Here is a 16,099-nt window from a genome sequence, read left to right as displayed (position 1 = left end):
TTCCTGGAAGATAAGATTGGATTTATGAACAAAACGTTGCAGGAGTCAGGACTTAGTCTCTAACTCATGAGCCAGGCTTCTGACACACAACAAGAGGTTTTCAGGCTCAGGACACATGTGAACGCTGAGTGGAGTCAGTTGGCGGAGCCAGTGAGAAGCAAGCGAAGCCCAGGATCCCGCATCGGATTATACTCTATGGAGAGGGCCTCCAGAGCTGGAGCCCCGCGGTTCTCAACTACTTCATGAGATATGTGGAGGAGAGAGAACAGTTGATAGTAGAGGAAGATAGTGGAGGCGATGGCCCGGAATGAGTATTACTACGCGCCCCAATTAATGGGAAACCAAGCGATCATGATTTTGAAGCACCCCACTGAAGTCAAGAAAGAGACAGATGTCCTGACCTGGCTAACATGGTGGATAAACCTGATGGATCGGTGGTGTGAAGGCCGGATAACCGCTCTCATCAGTCCATCCAAGAAATATGACCCAATTGTAAAAATGACGGCAGGAATTCTGGGAACAGAGTGCGTCCTGGAAGATCCTGCCCATACCAGAGCGACCAGCAAAAGTAGCAGTCTCACGAAGCACGTAGCACTGCTGCATAACAAAGGGGCCCTTCTCCGGGCCATGAGCCAAGAGGATGATTGCCGGAGTATTCCGGAGGACCCTCCAGAGGAAAGCCTTGCGTCTGACCAAGAAGGGAGTACGGCAGGTCATCAAGGCTCGGGGACCGACTCGGAAGACCCGGAGACCAACCCTCAGGAGGAACCAGGATCGGGATCGGAGTTAGGGCTAAGCCGTGATGAAGACCTGGCAACCGGAACAAAAATAACCTCAGACGAGGAAGAGGGCGGGAGGGTTAACCACGGCCTCACACCAGAGGAGAATCTAAACCTCCCGTCAGCCCTGAATAGGGATGCCACCCCGTCCATAAGGAAACTGCTGAGGATGTCAGAACAACAAGGAAAACATCTGGCCCTGCAGGGGGAGCTGCTCCGGAAGATTGCCAACTACCAACCCCGGCCGCAAACCTCAGCCCTGAGGAAACGCAAAGAAAAAAAGAAGCATCTGCCCCCGCTAATAGACAGCGAAAGTGAAGAAGAAAGGGGGAACGACGAGCGCCTCCAGCCCTTAGCCCGACTCCCGGATGAAATCCGCAAGATCCCCGGTCAAGGGAAGCTTGGAGTCTATCAATCGATCCGAAGCCCATGGCAGATCGACGGAGACACGCCGTTGGTGTTCACTGACATTAACCTGAAAATCTACAATGCCACCTTTAGAAGAGACCTGGTGGGCAAGGCCGGGCAGGACTACAAGGATGAAATATTGCAAAGGAAAAGCAGGAAACCTGGGGAAACACAAGTTGCCCGACAGGTGATAATGACAAGTGGAGCAAGATTGCCTTACTATGCCGTTCTCCACGTACCCATCGACCCTTATCTAGGAGCCGAAGAGTTCAAAGAGTACCAGAAAGAGATGCTGGCCAAGCTGGAAAAGGGTCTCAGCCGAGCAAGTGTGATAAAATTCAGAAGAGTGGTAGTGTGCATTGACGGCCTGAGGTCCAACCACATGCCCTGGGAACAAGCCGAAAGTACCGCGATAGCACTAGCGAAGCTGTACATGAGGATGCCAGGTATGTGGGGCAGCATACAAGAACTGGTGGTAGTGACCAGCAAGAGTCAAGACCAAGAGCGTAAGAAAAGGATCCTGACCAGCACCAGATTAGGAGACGAGGCAGGTAAACTGCCTAGACCAAGGGCGGCATCTGAACCAGGGATAAAGTTGACACCTGTACCCAGAGATGAGCAAGGGGGTCGAGGGCTACAACGCATGAGCTGGCAAAATGACTGGTCAGGGCCTCCGGCTCAGCCCTTGATGCAGCCAGAAGGATTCACCAGAAGCCCGGAGGCGTTAACATCACCGGCAAGAGCTTCGGTCCAGGCCAGCCCTCGGCACAGAGACTCGACCAACAGAACTCAAGAAGGGGACCCCAATGAACAGATTCCTGAACCCAAAGGACCAGACGAGAGCCGGCGAAGAAGCTATCCGCTTCGACAGGGGGCACAAGAATGCAACTCGCCCGGCTTGGCCTGCATGTCAGCCAGACAGTCTCGTCAGGAGGAAGAAGAAGAGGAGATAGGCGACCCCTTCTTCCAGGCGAACCAAGAGGAGCAGGACTCCGATGGGCAAGAAGAGTGGGGTAGCCTGTCCTCCGTAGCTGGACTAACCACCGAAGAACGTAAAGACCTACGAATAGCACGGCGAAAGGGAGGAAAAAAGGATATTGAAATATACAATGTGCGGACCGCCTCAGAGAGGATGGCGCGAGACGTTGAGTGGGGATACGTGGAGACTAAAGACAAGAGACAAGCCTATGTGCCAGAGGCCGGCCAAACCGGCTACGACATCCCAGACAGCTGGAGAGGCAGGCTGGAAGAAAACCTGAAGCTAGAGGTAACAGCCACCCTGGGAGAATGGGCCAACATCATCATGATGCCCACCTACCCCACTCTGGTGGTGGGCAAAGAGCTAACCAGCAATTTTCGGATAGGGTACGTCGCCGTTGCACACGATGCAATGTTAAGAAGAATGAAGAAGGCTGCGGTGATGTACTCGCGGAAGGTAGTAAGGGAGATCCAGAAGGAAATCTCCACAGATGAAGACGAGGGCCCGCCGCAACCATTGAGCCTGCAGAGTCCCGAGGCTAAACTACGGGTCAAGACGGAAAGAGCAACGATCCCGATCACAGGACAAGATTTCCAAGAGCTCAAGAAGCTCAAATTCCTGGTGAGGGACCAGTGGCCGGGAGAAAACATAAGAGAATATCTGAGAGAAGTGTGGAGACTCGTCGAAGGAGGCACCGCTGACGAAGATGCGAAGAGGCTTTGGCTCAGTCATGTTACAAGCCAACCAGTCGATAGGAGTGAACCGGCTCAGCAGAGCTATGAGAGGCTAGTGCTGGAAGACATGGATGATGAAGACGCGCACATTGCCAGGGCTCGAGCAGGGTTGGAACGAAATCAAACCCTGACACACCCTGAAGCAGGCGATAGCCCCCGCAAGATACGTAAGAACCCTGAGAGCGGTAACTGCCAACAAACCGGGAGAATTAGAATTCATAAAAATGCCTGTGGGGAGCACCACAGTGCCTCAAATGGATGCAGCGGTACAAAGCTGGGACCTGGCCCAGCAGCATTGGGAGAGCAGAAGGGGCAAGGAACGAGGAAATCAGCCAAAAACCCAAACCAGCGCAGGATATGGGCAGCAGAGGGCCCCCGGCGGGCGCCAAGACTGAACAGTCGAGACCCCCCACAGAACAAGTGCAGCAGTCCAAGCTAGCCGCTAAGAAAGGTGGATATCTGCCTCCAGAAGAATATAATAAACTAACCCCAGAACAGAGAAAGGCCCTCCAAAGCACCCGGGCAATGATGCAGGGCGGAGGGCCACAGAAGTAATGGCGTCCGAGGCGCGGGTCACCCTAAGGAATGCCTACTGGGTGGGGGAAGACATCTATGCCAACGTGGATGGGGAACCCTACCTGGTGGATTCCGGGGCAGAGGTGTTGTTGACCCGCAGAAGCCTTGAAACAAAAGGACACATAAAAATTATGCTGGCTAACGGAGAAATAGACAGAATGCCGTATGGGATCTGGAAAGGAGTAGTATGGCTCAGGTCCCAACAACCTCCTAACAACCTGAGATCTAAAAAGACTTGACGAGCCAAGGCGAGGACGGAAATCACTGAGGCATAGGCTGGACACACTACAGTCCAGAGCAGTGAGATTGGTGTCCGCCCCCGAGAGCAGCTCGGTGAGAGAGTGGTACAAAGCGGTAAATATACCAGAAGCCACAGGGCAGAAGCTGGAGGAGAGTGACTTCTCCCCCGAAGGAAAGGAGAAGCTGAGACAATTAATCACAGGGGCAACAGTTGCCAGATTCAAGAACGATTGTGGGGATCTAGGATCCAAATATATCCATTTTGAGTTTGATTAACCCCCAAGGAGCGCTGAAGACACTCCAGGTGAAGAGGTTTAAGTCATGTATCGACCTAGCGAACGGATTCTTCTCCCTCAGGCTGGCCAAACAGTCACAAGGGAAAACGGCGTTCACACATAAAGGTAAAGCCTATGTGTTGCAGCGCCTGCCACAGGGATACAAGAACTCCCCGAACGTCTTCCTGGCGGCTGTAATGGACGTCCTGAAAGACTTCGGAGTAACCATCTACATCGACGATGTATTCCTGGTGGACGACACCAAAGAAGAGCACCTTCAAAGGCTACAGCAAGTGGTGGAGCGATTGACAGATGCGGGATTGAAGCTCAATCTGAAGAAATGTCAATTTGGTCAGTTTCGGGTGAACTATCTGGGGTTCCAGGTCACCGCAGACCTGGGACTATCGGACGGATACTGAGAAAAACTGAACCATGTCCCGAACTACCAGAAGTATGCCAAGCCCCTCTATGCCTGCCTGAAAAAGAAAGGGGAAGAATCGGGGGAAGGAACCCAGAAGAAGTGGAGCTGGAAAGCAACAGACCACGAAAATATGGAACGATTAAAGGCTGTGATTCAAGACGCCATCAGGCTCGAGCCAAGGAGCCTCACCACCAGGCAAGTAAGCTGCGAGGACGACGATGCAGTGGTGAAGGTGAAAAACGAAGGAGGGGGAATAGTGACCTTGTGGAGCTACACCTTATCATCAGTGGAGAAGAAGTTCCCGCAAGAAGAAAAGGAGTTGGCAGTCCTGGCAAGATACTGGGGCACAATGAAAGATCTAGCCCAAGGGCAAGGAATCAAGGTTATCACCCAAAGCCAAGTTCATCGGTACCTCAGGAAAGAGACAATTGAAAGTACTAAAGCTACGAACACAAGATGGGGAAGGTGGGAGGACATCTTGCTGGACCCAGATCTTGAAATTGGCCCAGCACAACCAGCCAACAGAAAAGCCGAGAAACCACAAGAAACAGAAGAAAAATCCTACGAATGGATTTTATACACCGACGGATAACGAAAAGGACAAGACGACACCGCGTATTGGGGCTACATCCTCAAACAGGATGGAAAGGAGCAGTTTCGACAAAAGGGTCGAGCCTCAGGAAGCGCCCAAGCAGGCGAAGTGACAGCAATCCTGGAAGGACTGCTGGAATTGGAAAAAAGAAAAATAAAGACAGCCAGAATAATAACGGACAGCCACTATTGCGCGCAAGCGCTCAAAGAAGACCTCACCATTTGGGAAGAAAATGGGTATGAGGGAGCTAAGGGCAAATTGGTGGCCCACCAAGACTTATGGAAGAAAATAGCTGAACTATGACTAAAGATGTGTCTTCGTTGGGAGAGAGAAGTGGGAACAGACACCCAAAGGAAGGGTGGTTCCCGAAGGTTCCGTGGTAGAAGTGGTGCAGGCCGTACATGAAGCGCTAGGCCATGTTGGCACCATGCCTACACGGAAGGAATTGGAAAAGCAGCAACTCTGGATTCCAGTAGGCCGAGTCTGCTGAGTCCTCAAGGACTGCGACGTATGTGGTTGATACAATGCAGGACGACGAGGAAGAAGGGTGGACGGCCTCACCATAAAGAGCACTGTACCCTGGGGATCAGTGTGTATGGACGCAGCTGGCCCGCTGGGGATTACAGGGAAAAAGGGCGAGAAGTACCTTTTAGTGCTAGTGGATTCTATGTCAGGGTACATACTCGTCAAAGCAGTGAGAAGAATCAATGGCAGCAGTGTGGTTAGCATACTGGATCAAGTATGCTCCGTTTTGGGAGTGCCCAAAGAACTCCGAACGGATAATGGGACTCATTTCCGCAATGCCCAAGTGGACCAGTGGTGCCAGCAAAACGGAGTAATGAGGATCTCTCCACCGTACACCCCCCAGGCAAATGGGGTGGTGGAACGGACCATTGGCCTGGTAAAGAATTGGATTGGGTAAAATGCCAACACCAAAGAATGGAGCACCAAAACCCTGGAGATGGGGAAGGCCCTAAACGACTGACATCGAAGTGACAGGCCCTCCCCCTCAGAGGAGCTAAACGGACGCCCATTCGTGTCAAAGAAGGTAGGGCAGGGCGAAGAGGAGAAAAAGGCGCCTCCAGGACTGAGAATCCCATTCGAAGTCGGACAGAGTGTGGTTCAAAGCACGCGACCACCCCACGAATACTGCAGTCAAAGCTAAGTACGAAGTATCCGACATAGTAGAAAAGATCTTAGATAGTAACACAGTGTTACTAAAGAAGAAAGGAAACCAGGGAGTAGCAGCTTAAGTCTGTTCCAAGCTAGGAGAAACTAGGAACCAAGAATGGCTACTAACACACAGAACCTACCACCCTACGTCAGAGTAGCCACCGTCTATGGGGTGGTAGCCCTAAGGAGAACGACCTCGGGACTCTGAGCAGGCAGAGGACTGAGAAAACTAGATTGCGCATCAAAAAGAGAATTCAAGAACATGCACTATAAACCAGTAAAAGTGATGGATGCTTACGTCTGTGGATTATGCCGTATAGTCCAGCTACCCAGGCTGATCATCATGACTCAATGGGATCTGCGAGGGACAAAATTGGAGCCATCAGAGTGTAGCTGTCAGTGGGATGGGTCCCACATCCTGCACTGTAGCGGTTGCTCCAGCCAGTTGAGAACTGGAAGACTTCTGCAGGTGAGCAGAGCCAAAGGTTGGCAAGTAAGGAGGTATTTGGATGCATTGAAAGGATTCGAATCGCCACCCGGAGAAGGGAGTTGGAGCGCATTACCCGTGGCTGCAGCCGCGCCCCAGAGGGGCGGAAACGAGGAGCCGCGAAGGTACGCGGATACCAGCCCATCAGCGCCAGCCCTGTACCCAGACATAGGAGCTGAGGAATTGGAAGGATATAGCATGATAGCTGAGGGGTGCAGTAGAAGGAGATCACTTTTGGAGGAAGCAATACACCATGGATGGCCTTACATCCCTCAGTATGGGCAAATGGCATGTCCACCGTTTCCCACAAACCAGGTCCTGTTGGTAATGAGAGTGTTCAGGGACCCCGCGCAACCAGGCTACACTACAGGACTTGAGACGTTGATGGATGACGATCGACAGCAGGCCTGTGAGAAAGGATGGGAAGGGCCCTGGGAGCTCACTATGTGAGGAAAACTAATTGAGGAAGTTGTCCAGAGCCCAAGTATCCCAAGCGAAGAATTACCCGAAGTCCCAAGAGAAGAGGGGGCTAGAGGCACTAACCTATATTATTTCGTGATGGGGTTGGATGCCTGGGGAAACTCCGGAGCAAAGGCAAAAGCAAAAAGGAACCAGTGCTACGTCACACCAGAAGCGTGGCATAGGGACGGACTCTTGCAGATGCCTTGCAGAAGCCAGTAGAGCGGCCACGCCCATAAGGCCGGACCAAACAGTAAAAGTGGAAATAACGGTCCAGATGATAGCAGTCCCATACAGAGGAATCTACTCGGTAGGAGCAGACGTAACAGTAGTAGAAGACGTCAAGCCAGAAGAGCCAAAGCAAGCACCAGAAAAGAGATCAATCAAGCGACTAGGTTCATGGTTCCGGCATTCGTTCCCTGGAAGAGGAAAATCACAGAGGAAACCCCAGCCCGGAGAATAAGGAATATAGGAATCGGATAACCCAAAGTCAATGAAAAATGAGTAAGAAGTCTAAACGGACAGTTAGATTGGATCACTTCACCCTGAATAGTCCCGGCACTAAGAAGAGCCCACCAAGCTTAGTGCTACCAAACCACATAGTATTTTTGGACTGGCCTAGGCAAGATTTCGACACAGGATGGAACCGAGGCACAGCAGGGTATTTTTGTAGCAACTGGGAGTACAGGCGAGATCCAGATCTGTCGAACCCAGGTCCATCAATTTCAGGGGAAACGGTGGGGCGAGAAGTAATATTGGATGGAATGCAGCTGCAGAAGTACATGCCCTATAACCCCACAAGAACCAAATACCAGCCGGTGCCAAGGTGTCCAGGGAACCCCGAACCCCTGCAGGGGATGTACTTTGACCTCTGGCTAGGGTCGGGAAAAATCTGGACTAACAGCCCAGAGATGTATCAACGAGTGTGGTGGTTGAGAATCAGCACGAGCACGTAAGGGTCACCAGCAGAATGGATGCCTCAGCAGGATGACCCCTGATTGATAGCCATAGGTATTCCTCACAGCAGCAGCAGGCGTTAAAGCATGATATGCGAGCTGGACTGACAAACCTCACCATCGAGTCACCAACCCAACGTTACCACCCTAAACAACCCCTGTATACGATGCTAACTCAAGCCCGAGGGGATGAGGAGCATTTCTGGGAAGCATATGATAACCTCATAACTGGGGGCTATCGAGAAGGAAGAACGCCCGCTGAAGGACCCCTACCCAAACCGGAACAGATGCTGGTCGCCTGTTGGAAATGGGCGTGGAAGGGGTTGGACCCTGAGATCCGATACAAATCACCAGTGTATAAAGCACTCCTCAGGCAACGAACCACCAGATCCTCAGGCAGCGGTACAAAAGGATCACCTCCTATCATAGTGCAACTAGAGACAGTACAAAGAAAAGCCCGGAAAAGCAAGAACAAGAAGTGGGGTACTGTCTGGTTCACCTAAGGACGGATGGATCTACTGCTACTACACGCCCAGGCCTGGAGGGGGAGGCCAGGATTAAAAGGGCCTCACCCACCGGACCTAGAAGAATTGGAACAGGAAAGCATTGACAAAGGACAACGACAATCACAAGGAAAACACTCAACCCGACAAAAAGCTTGCATGTGTATAAAGACCCTGGCGAAAGTAATGGCAGTAATGGCAGGACTGGTGGCTGTTCTGGCCATCCTGTACCATTACGGCTGCCACCCTTGGGCCCTAACCCATACCAGGGTCCAACATGGGACGACTAAAACTGTGCAGCAGGCTTGCTGGACAGTGGAATCAAGAACCATCTTAATGGAATGGGACAAGAACCAGACCTGGCTCAACCTCACCACAAGAAGGCAAGAGGGAGAGTGGGTGAACTGGTTAGCAGCACTCAATGGAACAGAAACTAAATTAGACACAGCTAAAAACGGCAACGCATCCAATGGAACGGAGGTGCTACAGGCACTGCAACAAATAGAAGATGGAGAACTCATGCTACAGGTATTACAGTTTTTCTCCATTGGTTTGGCTCATTTCTTGAAACTGAGATGACATTCTCATAACAACATGGACAAATCCCCAAACTATCTTGCAGTTTCTCACAACAGAATGGCATTTATCATTGCTTTCATCACATTTCCAAATGCTTTGTACATGTGTCAAGCCTTCAGTACATCCTTGCAAATAGCTATGTACAAGTATCCTACATTTAACACAATCAGCCAACATTTAGTACATTTTTCAAATGAATGTATCTTGCTGATCTATCCCAATTGGTTGGTTTTCAGTGTCATGGTTATTGTCCTCAAAACATGTCAGCACATTTTCATCGTATAAGTCATCATATGCAGAATAGTCTGCTCAATTGTCAAAATAGTGTTAGGTGTGTGTGTGTTTTTCTCTGCTTGGAGATGGAGAGTGTATGAACACCATGCGGAAAACCAGAGGGCTCTCATGACTGCAATGGACGCTGCCTGTGAGGACATAACAGGGGATCAGTGTAGAGGATGGCTCAGGCATGCACGACGCTTCTTCCCGCGCTGTATCTCAAGAGACAACATCAGATGCGATGTGGATGAGAATCTGTGGCCGAACAGAGCACAGAGAATGGATGGCCAGGATGAGGATGGTGACCAGGAGAGAGAGGGGAGTGACCATGACTAAACAAAATGTCTTCATTTGTGACTCTTTGTATTTACAGTGCTGATTTGTTGATTTTTTTCTTTTTTCTGGGTTTTTGTATTTTGTGTACACAGTATATTTTCCTTTTTTACGGTTCCCTACCTACTGTAATGTGTACAATTTATGTTAGTTGAGAATAAAAATGAAAATTCCTCGGCAGAATGAGTGCAGTGTGTGTGTGTGGTGTGAAAATGTTATGCCTATAGTTAGAAATATGCCATGACAAAGCGTCTAAGCATTTTGACTTGCAGTACTTACACAATACCAAAGGGACAATGCATTTTGGAGGCACTGACTAGTTATATGAGAAGGGAATGTAGTTTTGACTGAAGGGTAAACTGTTTTGGGAGCTGTACAAACATTGCCAGGTGATCCATGTAGTTGTGCAGTACCATCCAAGTTATTTTGACAGAAGTACTGAATGAATCAAAATGTGCCAAAGCAATTGAGAAGGATCCATGCCATTTTTATGGTACTGACTATTTACATGGGAAAGGGATTTCATTTTGAAGCATGGATGAGTAGTTTTGGGAGACAAATTACATTTTGCTGGTTATCTGAAGTGTTGTGCAGAACTGCAAGTCTGTTTGGCCAAATTGCTTTATAGTTATGAGAATGTCATCTCAGTTTCAAGAAATGAGCCAAACCAATGGAGAAAAACTGTAAAGCTACAAGGCAAAGAAACAAAAATTGTGAGATGTACGTGGATACAGGCAGGATCCGAAGAACTGGGATGGTACTGCACGTGGGGATGTAGGCCGTTAGCAGGCCTGGAGAACCAAGGGTACTGGGAAGAAGAAGTCATATTTCCAGCACCACCACAAAACGACACATGCCCCGCTGCACTCCCCAAGTGGACATTCTGGGGGAGCCTTGGCACAGCCGCACCAGTAAGAGCACCAATGCAGGAATCCACCTTAAAGTTAATAGACCCAGGCTTTGAACCCAAAGAGGGCCCGTACCCGCAATGGCTCAGGAACGTCACCAGAGACTGTGTGTATAAACAATTAAAAAGCCTAAACCCATGCTTTTGGAACACCGGGAAAAAGTGTCATGGTCAGAATTACATGGTCGTGACACCAGCTACCAGGCCATTGTTCATGGACCAGAAAGGGGCATATGGGACCATACCAAATGCGTACCACGAAGATTGGCTGAATAACACCTTGCCCTGGATATGGGTCATACCGCTATGGCACTTCGTAGGGGCTTTCCCTGAGGGACAGCGGTGGACAGGCTTGGGGCTCAAAGGGCCATATCAGACCGACATGTATGTCCAAAAAGTCCCAAGGCCCAACGACTTAACATCAGTGCCTAGTGGAGATTTCCAGAACGTGGACCGATGCGAAGCAGAAAAGATTTTCCAGGACCTGAATAACACAGTGTTCGTGAGCGACGGTAAATCACCTCAATGCCCACTTAATCAAGTGAAAACAACGACATGGGCGCATTGGATCTACAATTGTAGCGGACTAAAAGCCAATAAAACCATAAAAGGGGTCCTACAAGCTTGGAAAGAAGGGTACCGAAGAGACTCTAAGTCAACATGGTGGGGACTGGAACAAGATGAGGTGAGACGTTGGGTCGTGCCATGCTTAGTAAACACCAGCAATTACTAGCTGAAGTACCAGTACATCGCCACAGTCTATTCCAAAGATCGAGACATATGGCCGGGGATGTGGAGCAAACCCATGCCCGTAGTTAGTCCAAGACCATGGGCTATGAGTTGCGACAGTGCCAACAGCACCTGCACTGTCAGTCTTGCAAGAAGACACTGTCAACATGTTCCAGGATGGAAGATACACCGCCTAAAGCACTACAAAGGCGAGTATGACACCCATGGGATCCAAGTGGTCTGGAAAAAGATAAAGAACGAGTGGGTAAGAGCATACCCTCCTGGGGTCGGATGTGCCAAAGTAATCCTGGGACATGGAATGTCAAAGAGAAGAGAAGTAATGTGAAAGACGGTACCATTTGTAGCTGACTATCATAATAGCAAAAGGACATGCCTTCCGAAAGAGCCTGTGTGAGGGCAAAGAAACCACTGGGTATGAATGGCTAGGACCGAATCGGATCTACAACAACGGGACCTGTCACTCCCCGGCAGAACACTGGATGCACTGTGGAAGTGGGAAGGAAAAACATGAGTGCACCTGGATCGAGAGGGCGGGAATGGCAGTCACTGGGGTTGTAACGGCAGCAATCGAAGAGGCCACGGAAATCATTGAAGAAGGAGTTGGGGTAATAAAGAGCTGGATAACTAACCTATTCACCAAACTGTGGCCCTATCTGCTGATGCTTGTTGGCCTCGTGATAGCAGGAGCAATAGTGACCGCCCTAGTCAAGGGTGGAGCTAAAGCAATCACATGCCCAAGAAGAAAATCCGCAAGGAAGGAAGAAGACAAGAAACCCCTCCTCTGGAAAGGGGAGGAGCAAGATAGCGTATAAAAACTTAACCCCGGCATGCCCTAGCCAGTTGCAGTCCCGGAACTCTACGAAGAAGCAGCATAGGCAGCCTTGGTAAACAGATAAGTGAAAAAATACAGAACCAACAACGGAAGAAGAAGAAGATACATTAAACATGGCTAACAACACCACGGATGCAGACAGTACAGCTCTATTCCGAGTGAGTACAGCAGATTTCTATGCTCTTCTGGCGATATGGCTGATCCACTGCTGCACTGGCCAATGAAGCCCCGACCAACCGCTAAGACTACTGGCTTTATTACAAGGGTGTGCGAGAGTGGTCATCCTTAGTCTATGGGGTGGAGTGCAAGACTTAGCAGTCTCCCTGTTTGCAACCTACATGCTGGGCCGCCTTACCATTTCCACCGATCGAAAGGGGATCTGCCAGGGCACAGCAATAGTGTTCTGGATGATCCTGGACACAGCAAACATCTTCTACCCACCCCTCAAAATTGCCAGTACTCTGTGCGAGGCCCTGATAATCATAGGCGTATTAAGCCACGTGGCCTACCTGACCACGGGACTACAAGAAAGAGGAAGAAGGCGTTGGCTGATCAAGCTCGTCGCCGCTATCCTCTGGTGCCTAGGTTGGGGCGTGATAGCAATTTTGTATTGGATGAAACGAGTTAACCAGATAGTGGTGGTCATGTGACTCATGACCTACGCCGCCTTCTTCCCTAGATCCGGAACTACCAGCAGCCCGGGACCGCGGGACCGCGGGAAGAGAATAGAGGGACTCTGAAAAGAGCACCTCTAAGCTTGCTTGCTACGCTGAAACACGCTGCTGAAACTAAAAAATGTGTTATTCTATCATAACAGAATGGAGCGGGCTGTATCCGCTGTGGACTCACCCTGGACCAGGCTAAAATCCTCTGGGATGTTACGCCTGCATTGTGGTGCATCTCGTACTAGATGATCGTCTTTCTCTCTCTGAGCACATTTCCTCCGTAGCGAGGTCATCTCGCTATGCATTGTACAATATTAGAAAAATCAGACCGTACCTGACCCAATATGCCGCTCAGCTCCTGATACAGGCTACAGTCAGCTCCCGCCTCGATTATTGCAACTCGCTCTTGGCTGGCCTACCTGCTTGCGCGATCAAACCTTTGCAAATGGTCCAGAATGCCGCAGCACGACTGGTTTTCAATCAACCTAAAAGGTCACATGTCACCCCACTCTTCAGCGACCTGCACTGGCTGCCTGTAGCTGCCAGAATTAAACACAAAGCTCTGACGCTAGCCTACAAAACCATCTCAGGATCTGCCCCTGCCTATCTCAGCGTTTTACTAAAGGCTCACGTCCCGACCAGGGCTCTACGCTCCGCTCATACAAACCGTCTAGTTGTACCCTCGCCTCTCGCAAAGCGAGGTCACTCTAAACTCTTCTCTGTGGCTGTCCCCAAATGGTGGAATGACCTACCAACGGCTACTAGAACAGCAACATCCCTTTCGACCTTTAAAAAACTTGTAAAAACCTTTCTGTTTCGAGAAAGCTTCCCTGCCTAACAAAACTAACAAAACTAACAACTACTCTGTGCTCCTTTACACCTTTTTCAGCTTATGTCCTCCTCTGTAAGTCGCTTTGGATAAAAGCGTCTGCTAAATGCAATGTAATGTAATGTAATGTAATGTAATGTGCACTGAGTGCTACGTGGGCCATTTTCCCATCCAATCGGCAAGAGGCATAATGAGTCGCAAAGATGGACTCTACACGCCGATGATAGTACCAGAACTCCCAATGGACCTCGAAACCAGAGGTGAGGTGGTTTGGAATTCGCTGAAGGTAGAGTCCAGGATGGCAGCAGTTGTAACAGAATACCCCAATGGTATCCATTATCCGGTCTACACCAAGATATGGGAGTTCCCGGGTGGAGAACGAGTGTCCAGGGCACATCTGACTGACGGACGATTCGTGGCCGTGGGACCCCGGCTGCCCCCACTTCAGGCAGCCACGGGAAACAACCGCGAACCAGCGAAACCAATGACCCGAGCGGTGGAGACGCAGACCGAATGGATGGTATGGTGCTGGGAAGACAGAGCAGGCGAGATTTCTGAAATTGAACCCATGGCGGTGGATAACTCAGCGGCGGAGCCTTACCCGGACACCGGACCTGAGCCACCGCAGCAACCCCCTAGCATCCCAACCACACCACCGGAGGAGCCACCAACCCTGCAAAGGGAGGATCCCGTGTCCAAAGCATACCAAGAGGTTAAGGAACAAGCCAACGCTAGGGTCACCGCCATCTTGACCCAGTTAGATCTCAGCGACGGGGCTACCCCAGCGGCAGATGTGGAAGCAGAAACTCCATGCATGGATGAACTACTCATCGTTGATCGGTGGGACGCATCTCCAGAACCGCCTCACCTGTCACCAGTCCCGTCGGAGAACCCGGACGTGTTGCTTCTCCAAGATGACGGCGAGGAGGACGATTTCTTGTCCTCCGAGGCTTGAAGAATAGGCGTCAGGAGCAGTGGGAGATCTCAAGGAGGGGGTGTCAAGTAAGTTGAGATCCCTGATCCGCTGACACAACGAAGGAGTTAATGTGATAGTCATGGGGGCTTTCTATTATGACTGGTAATGGCATAAACCTTCGGACATTTTGGGACTTTCCACTTCTGAGCTGGACAATTGGGGACTTTCTGTCTGAGTGTGAGTAATACATAAAGAGAAAAATGAGCTTAACTGAAATGTGATCAATGATGATTCTGTATTAAATAATGTAAGAGTGAAATGTTAAAATGAGTGTAACCATATGGGAGAAGAGTGATTATAACTGTGTTTTGATTTTAACTACTAGAAATTGTGAAATCATTGCAACAGCTAGTAGCTAAGTGAGTAACCAAAACAAAATCATGCTGAGAGGTTGGGCCAAGAAATCTTGAGTAACTGGACCAGAGAGAGAGGATAAGTGAAGCAAACAGGAAACATCTGGAGGAATGAACCAGGAGGATGAGCTACCACCTAATATGGTTGGACTCCGGCAAGTGACTCATTGTAGCCTGATAGGGGGAAATCCAACGAGCAGGGAGTATAAGAACCGCTGCACAACGGAGATTGTGGTTATCCTCGTCAGCCGGCACCCAAGTTCGAGACATGCTGGACGACAGACCAAAAAGGGAGCATTGAATCTACGGACTTAAACTCTAAACCACCGAGAAGGAACAGACGAACAGCCTAACATCGCAAAAAGAAGAATCTGGGGAGCCACAGCTGGCAAGAGGGAGTCGAGCGAAGGAGGATTAACCACCCCAAACCGGCTGTGGGTCTCGACTGGACCAACCAGAATTCTTTTCGTGTTCATCCTGCCGAGGAGAGACTGTGGATATCGGGGACTTTCTGGACTTTGGACAAAGCCAGGGACTCTCGATGAAATCTAGCAGTTTGGCAGTCGTGAAAGGATTGGATCGACTGATCACCGCTTCACCCTTTCCCTCCCTCTCTCCAAATTGGACCAACCTCAGTAACTCAGCAACAGCCTTCGTATCAGGTTATCAAATTTATTAATATAAGGATAGTGATTTTAGAGGATAGGGTTAATCAAATCTGAATGAATTAAACTGTATGAATTAAACTGTATTCCCATTTATGACAACTCATGCAGGGTGTAATCATGAGGTATAGTGTGTTCAACATCAAATAAGGTTCTAATAGGTTACTCTAGCCCACTGAAATTAACAGACCCTTGGGGCTCACTGTCCGAGCCACTAAAAAATGTCCTAGCAACCATACCAAGTGCACAGATCAATGAGAGGAGAGCTGCCGTGAACGCACGCAGCTAGTGTAGTATTTTAGTATTTTAGTATTTTTTTTATACTAGAGTAAGCAGGGTAGACGTGCGGATG

General features: G+C 49.8%; 1 protein-coding gene across 1 annotated transcript in view; it reads right to left on the bottom strand.

Moving 5' to 3' along the window:
* The window catches only part of LOC104936977 (NACHT, LRR and PYD domains-containing protein 12), a 38,621-nt gene that overhangs the window by 5,844 nt on the left and 16,678 nt on the right, over positions 1 to 16,099 (bottom strand).

This window comes from Larimichthys crocea, chromosome XII, assembly GCF_000972845.2.
Source record: "Larimichthys crocea isolate SSNF chromosome XII, L_crocea_2.0, whole genome shotgun sequence".
In the NCBI taxonomy this organism is placed as follows: Eukaryota; Metazoa; Chordata; class Actinopteri; family Sciaenidae; genus Larimichthys; species Larimichthys crocea.
Note: the sequence above shows the minus strand (reverse complement) of the source record. Positions and strands in the feature narration are given on the sequence as shown.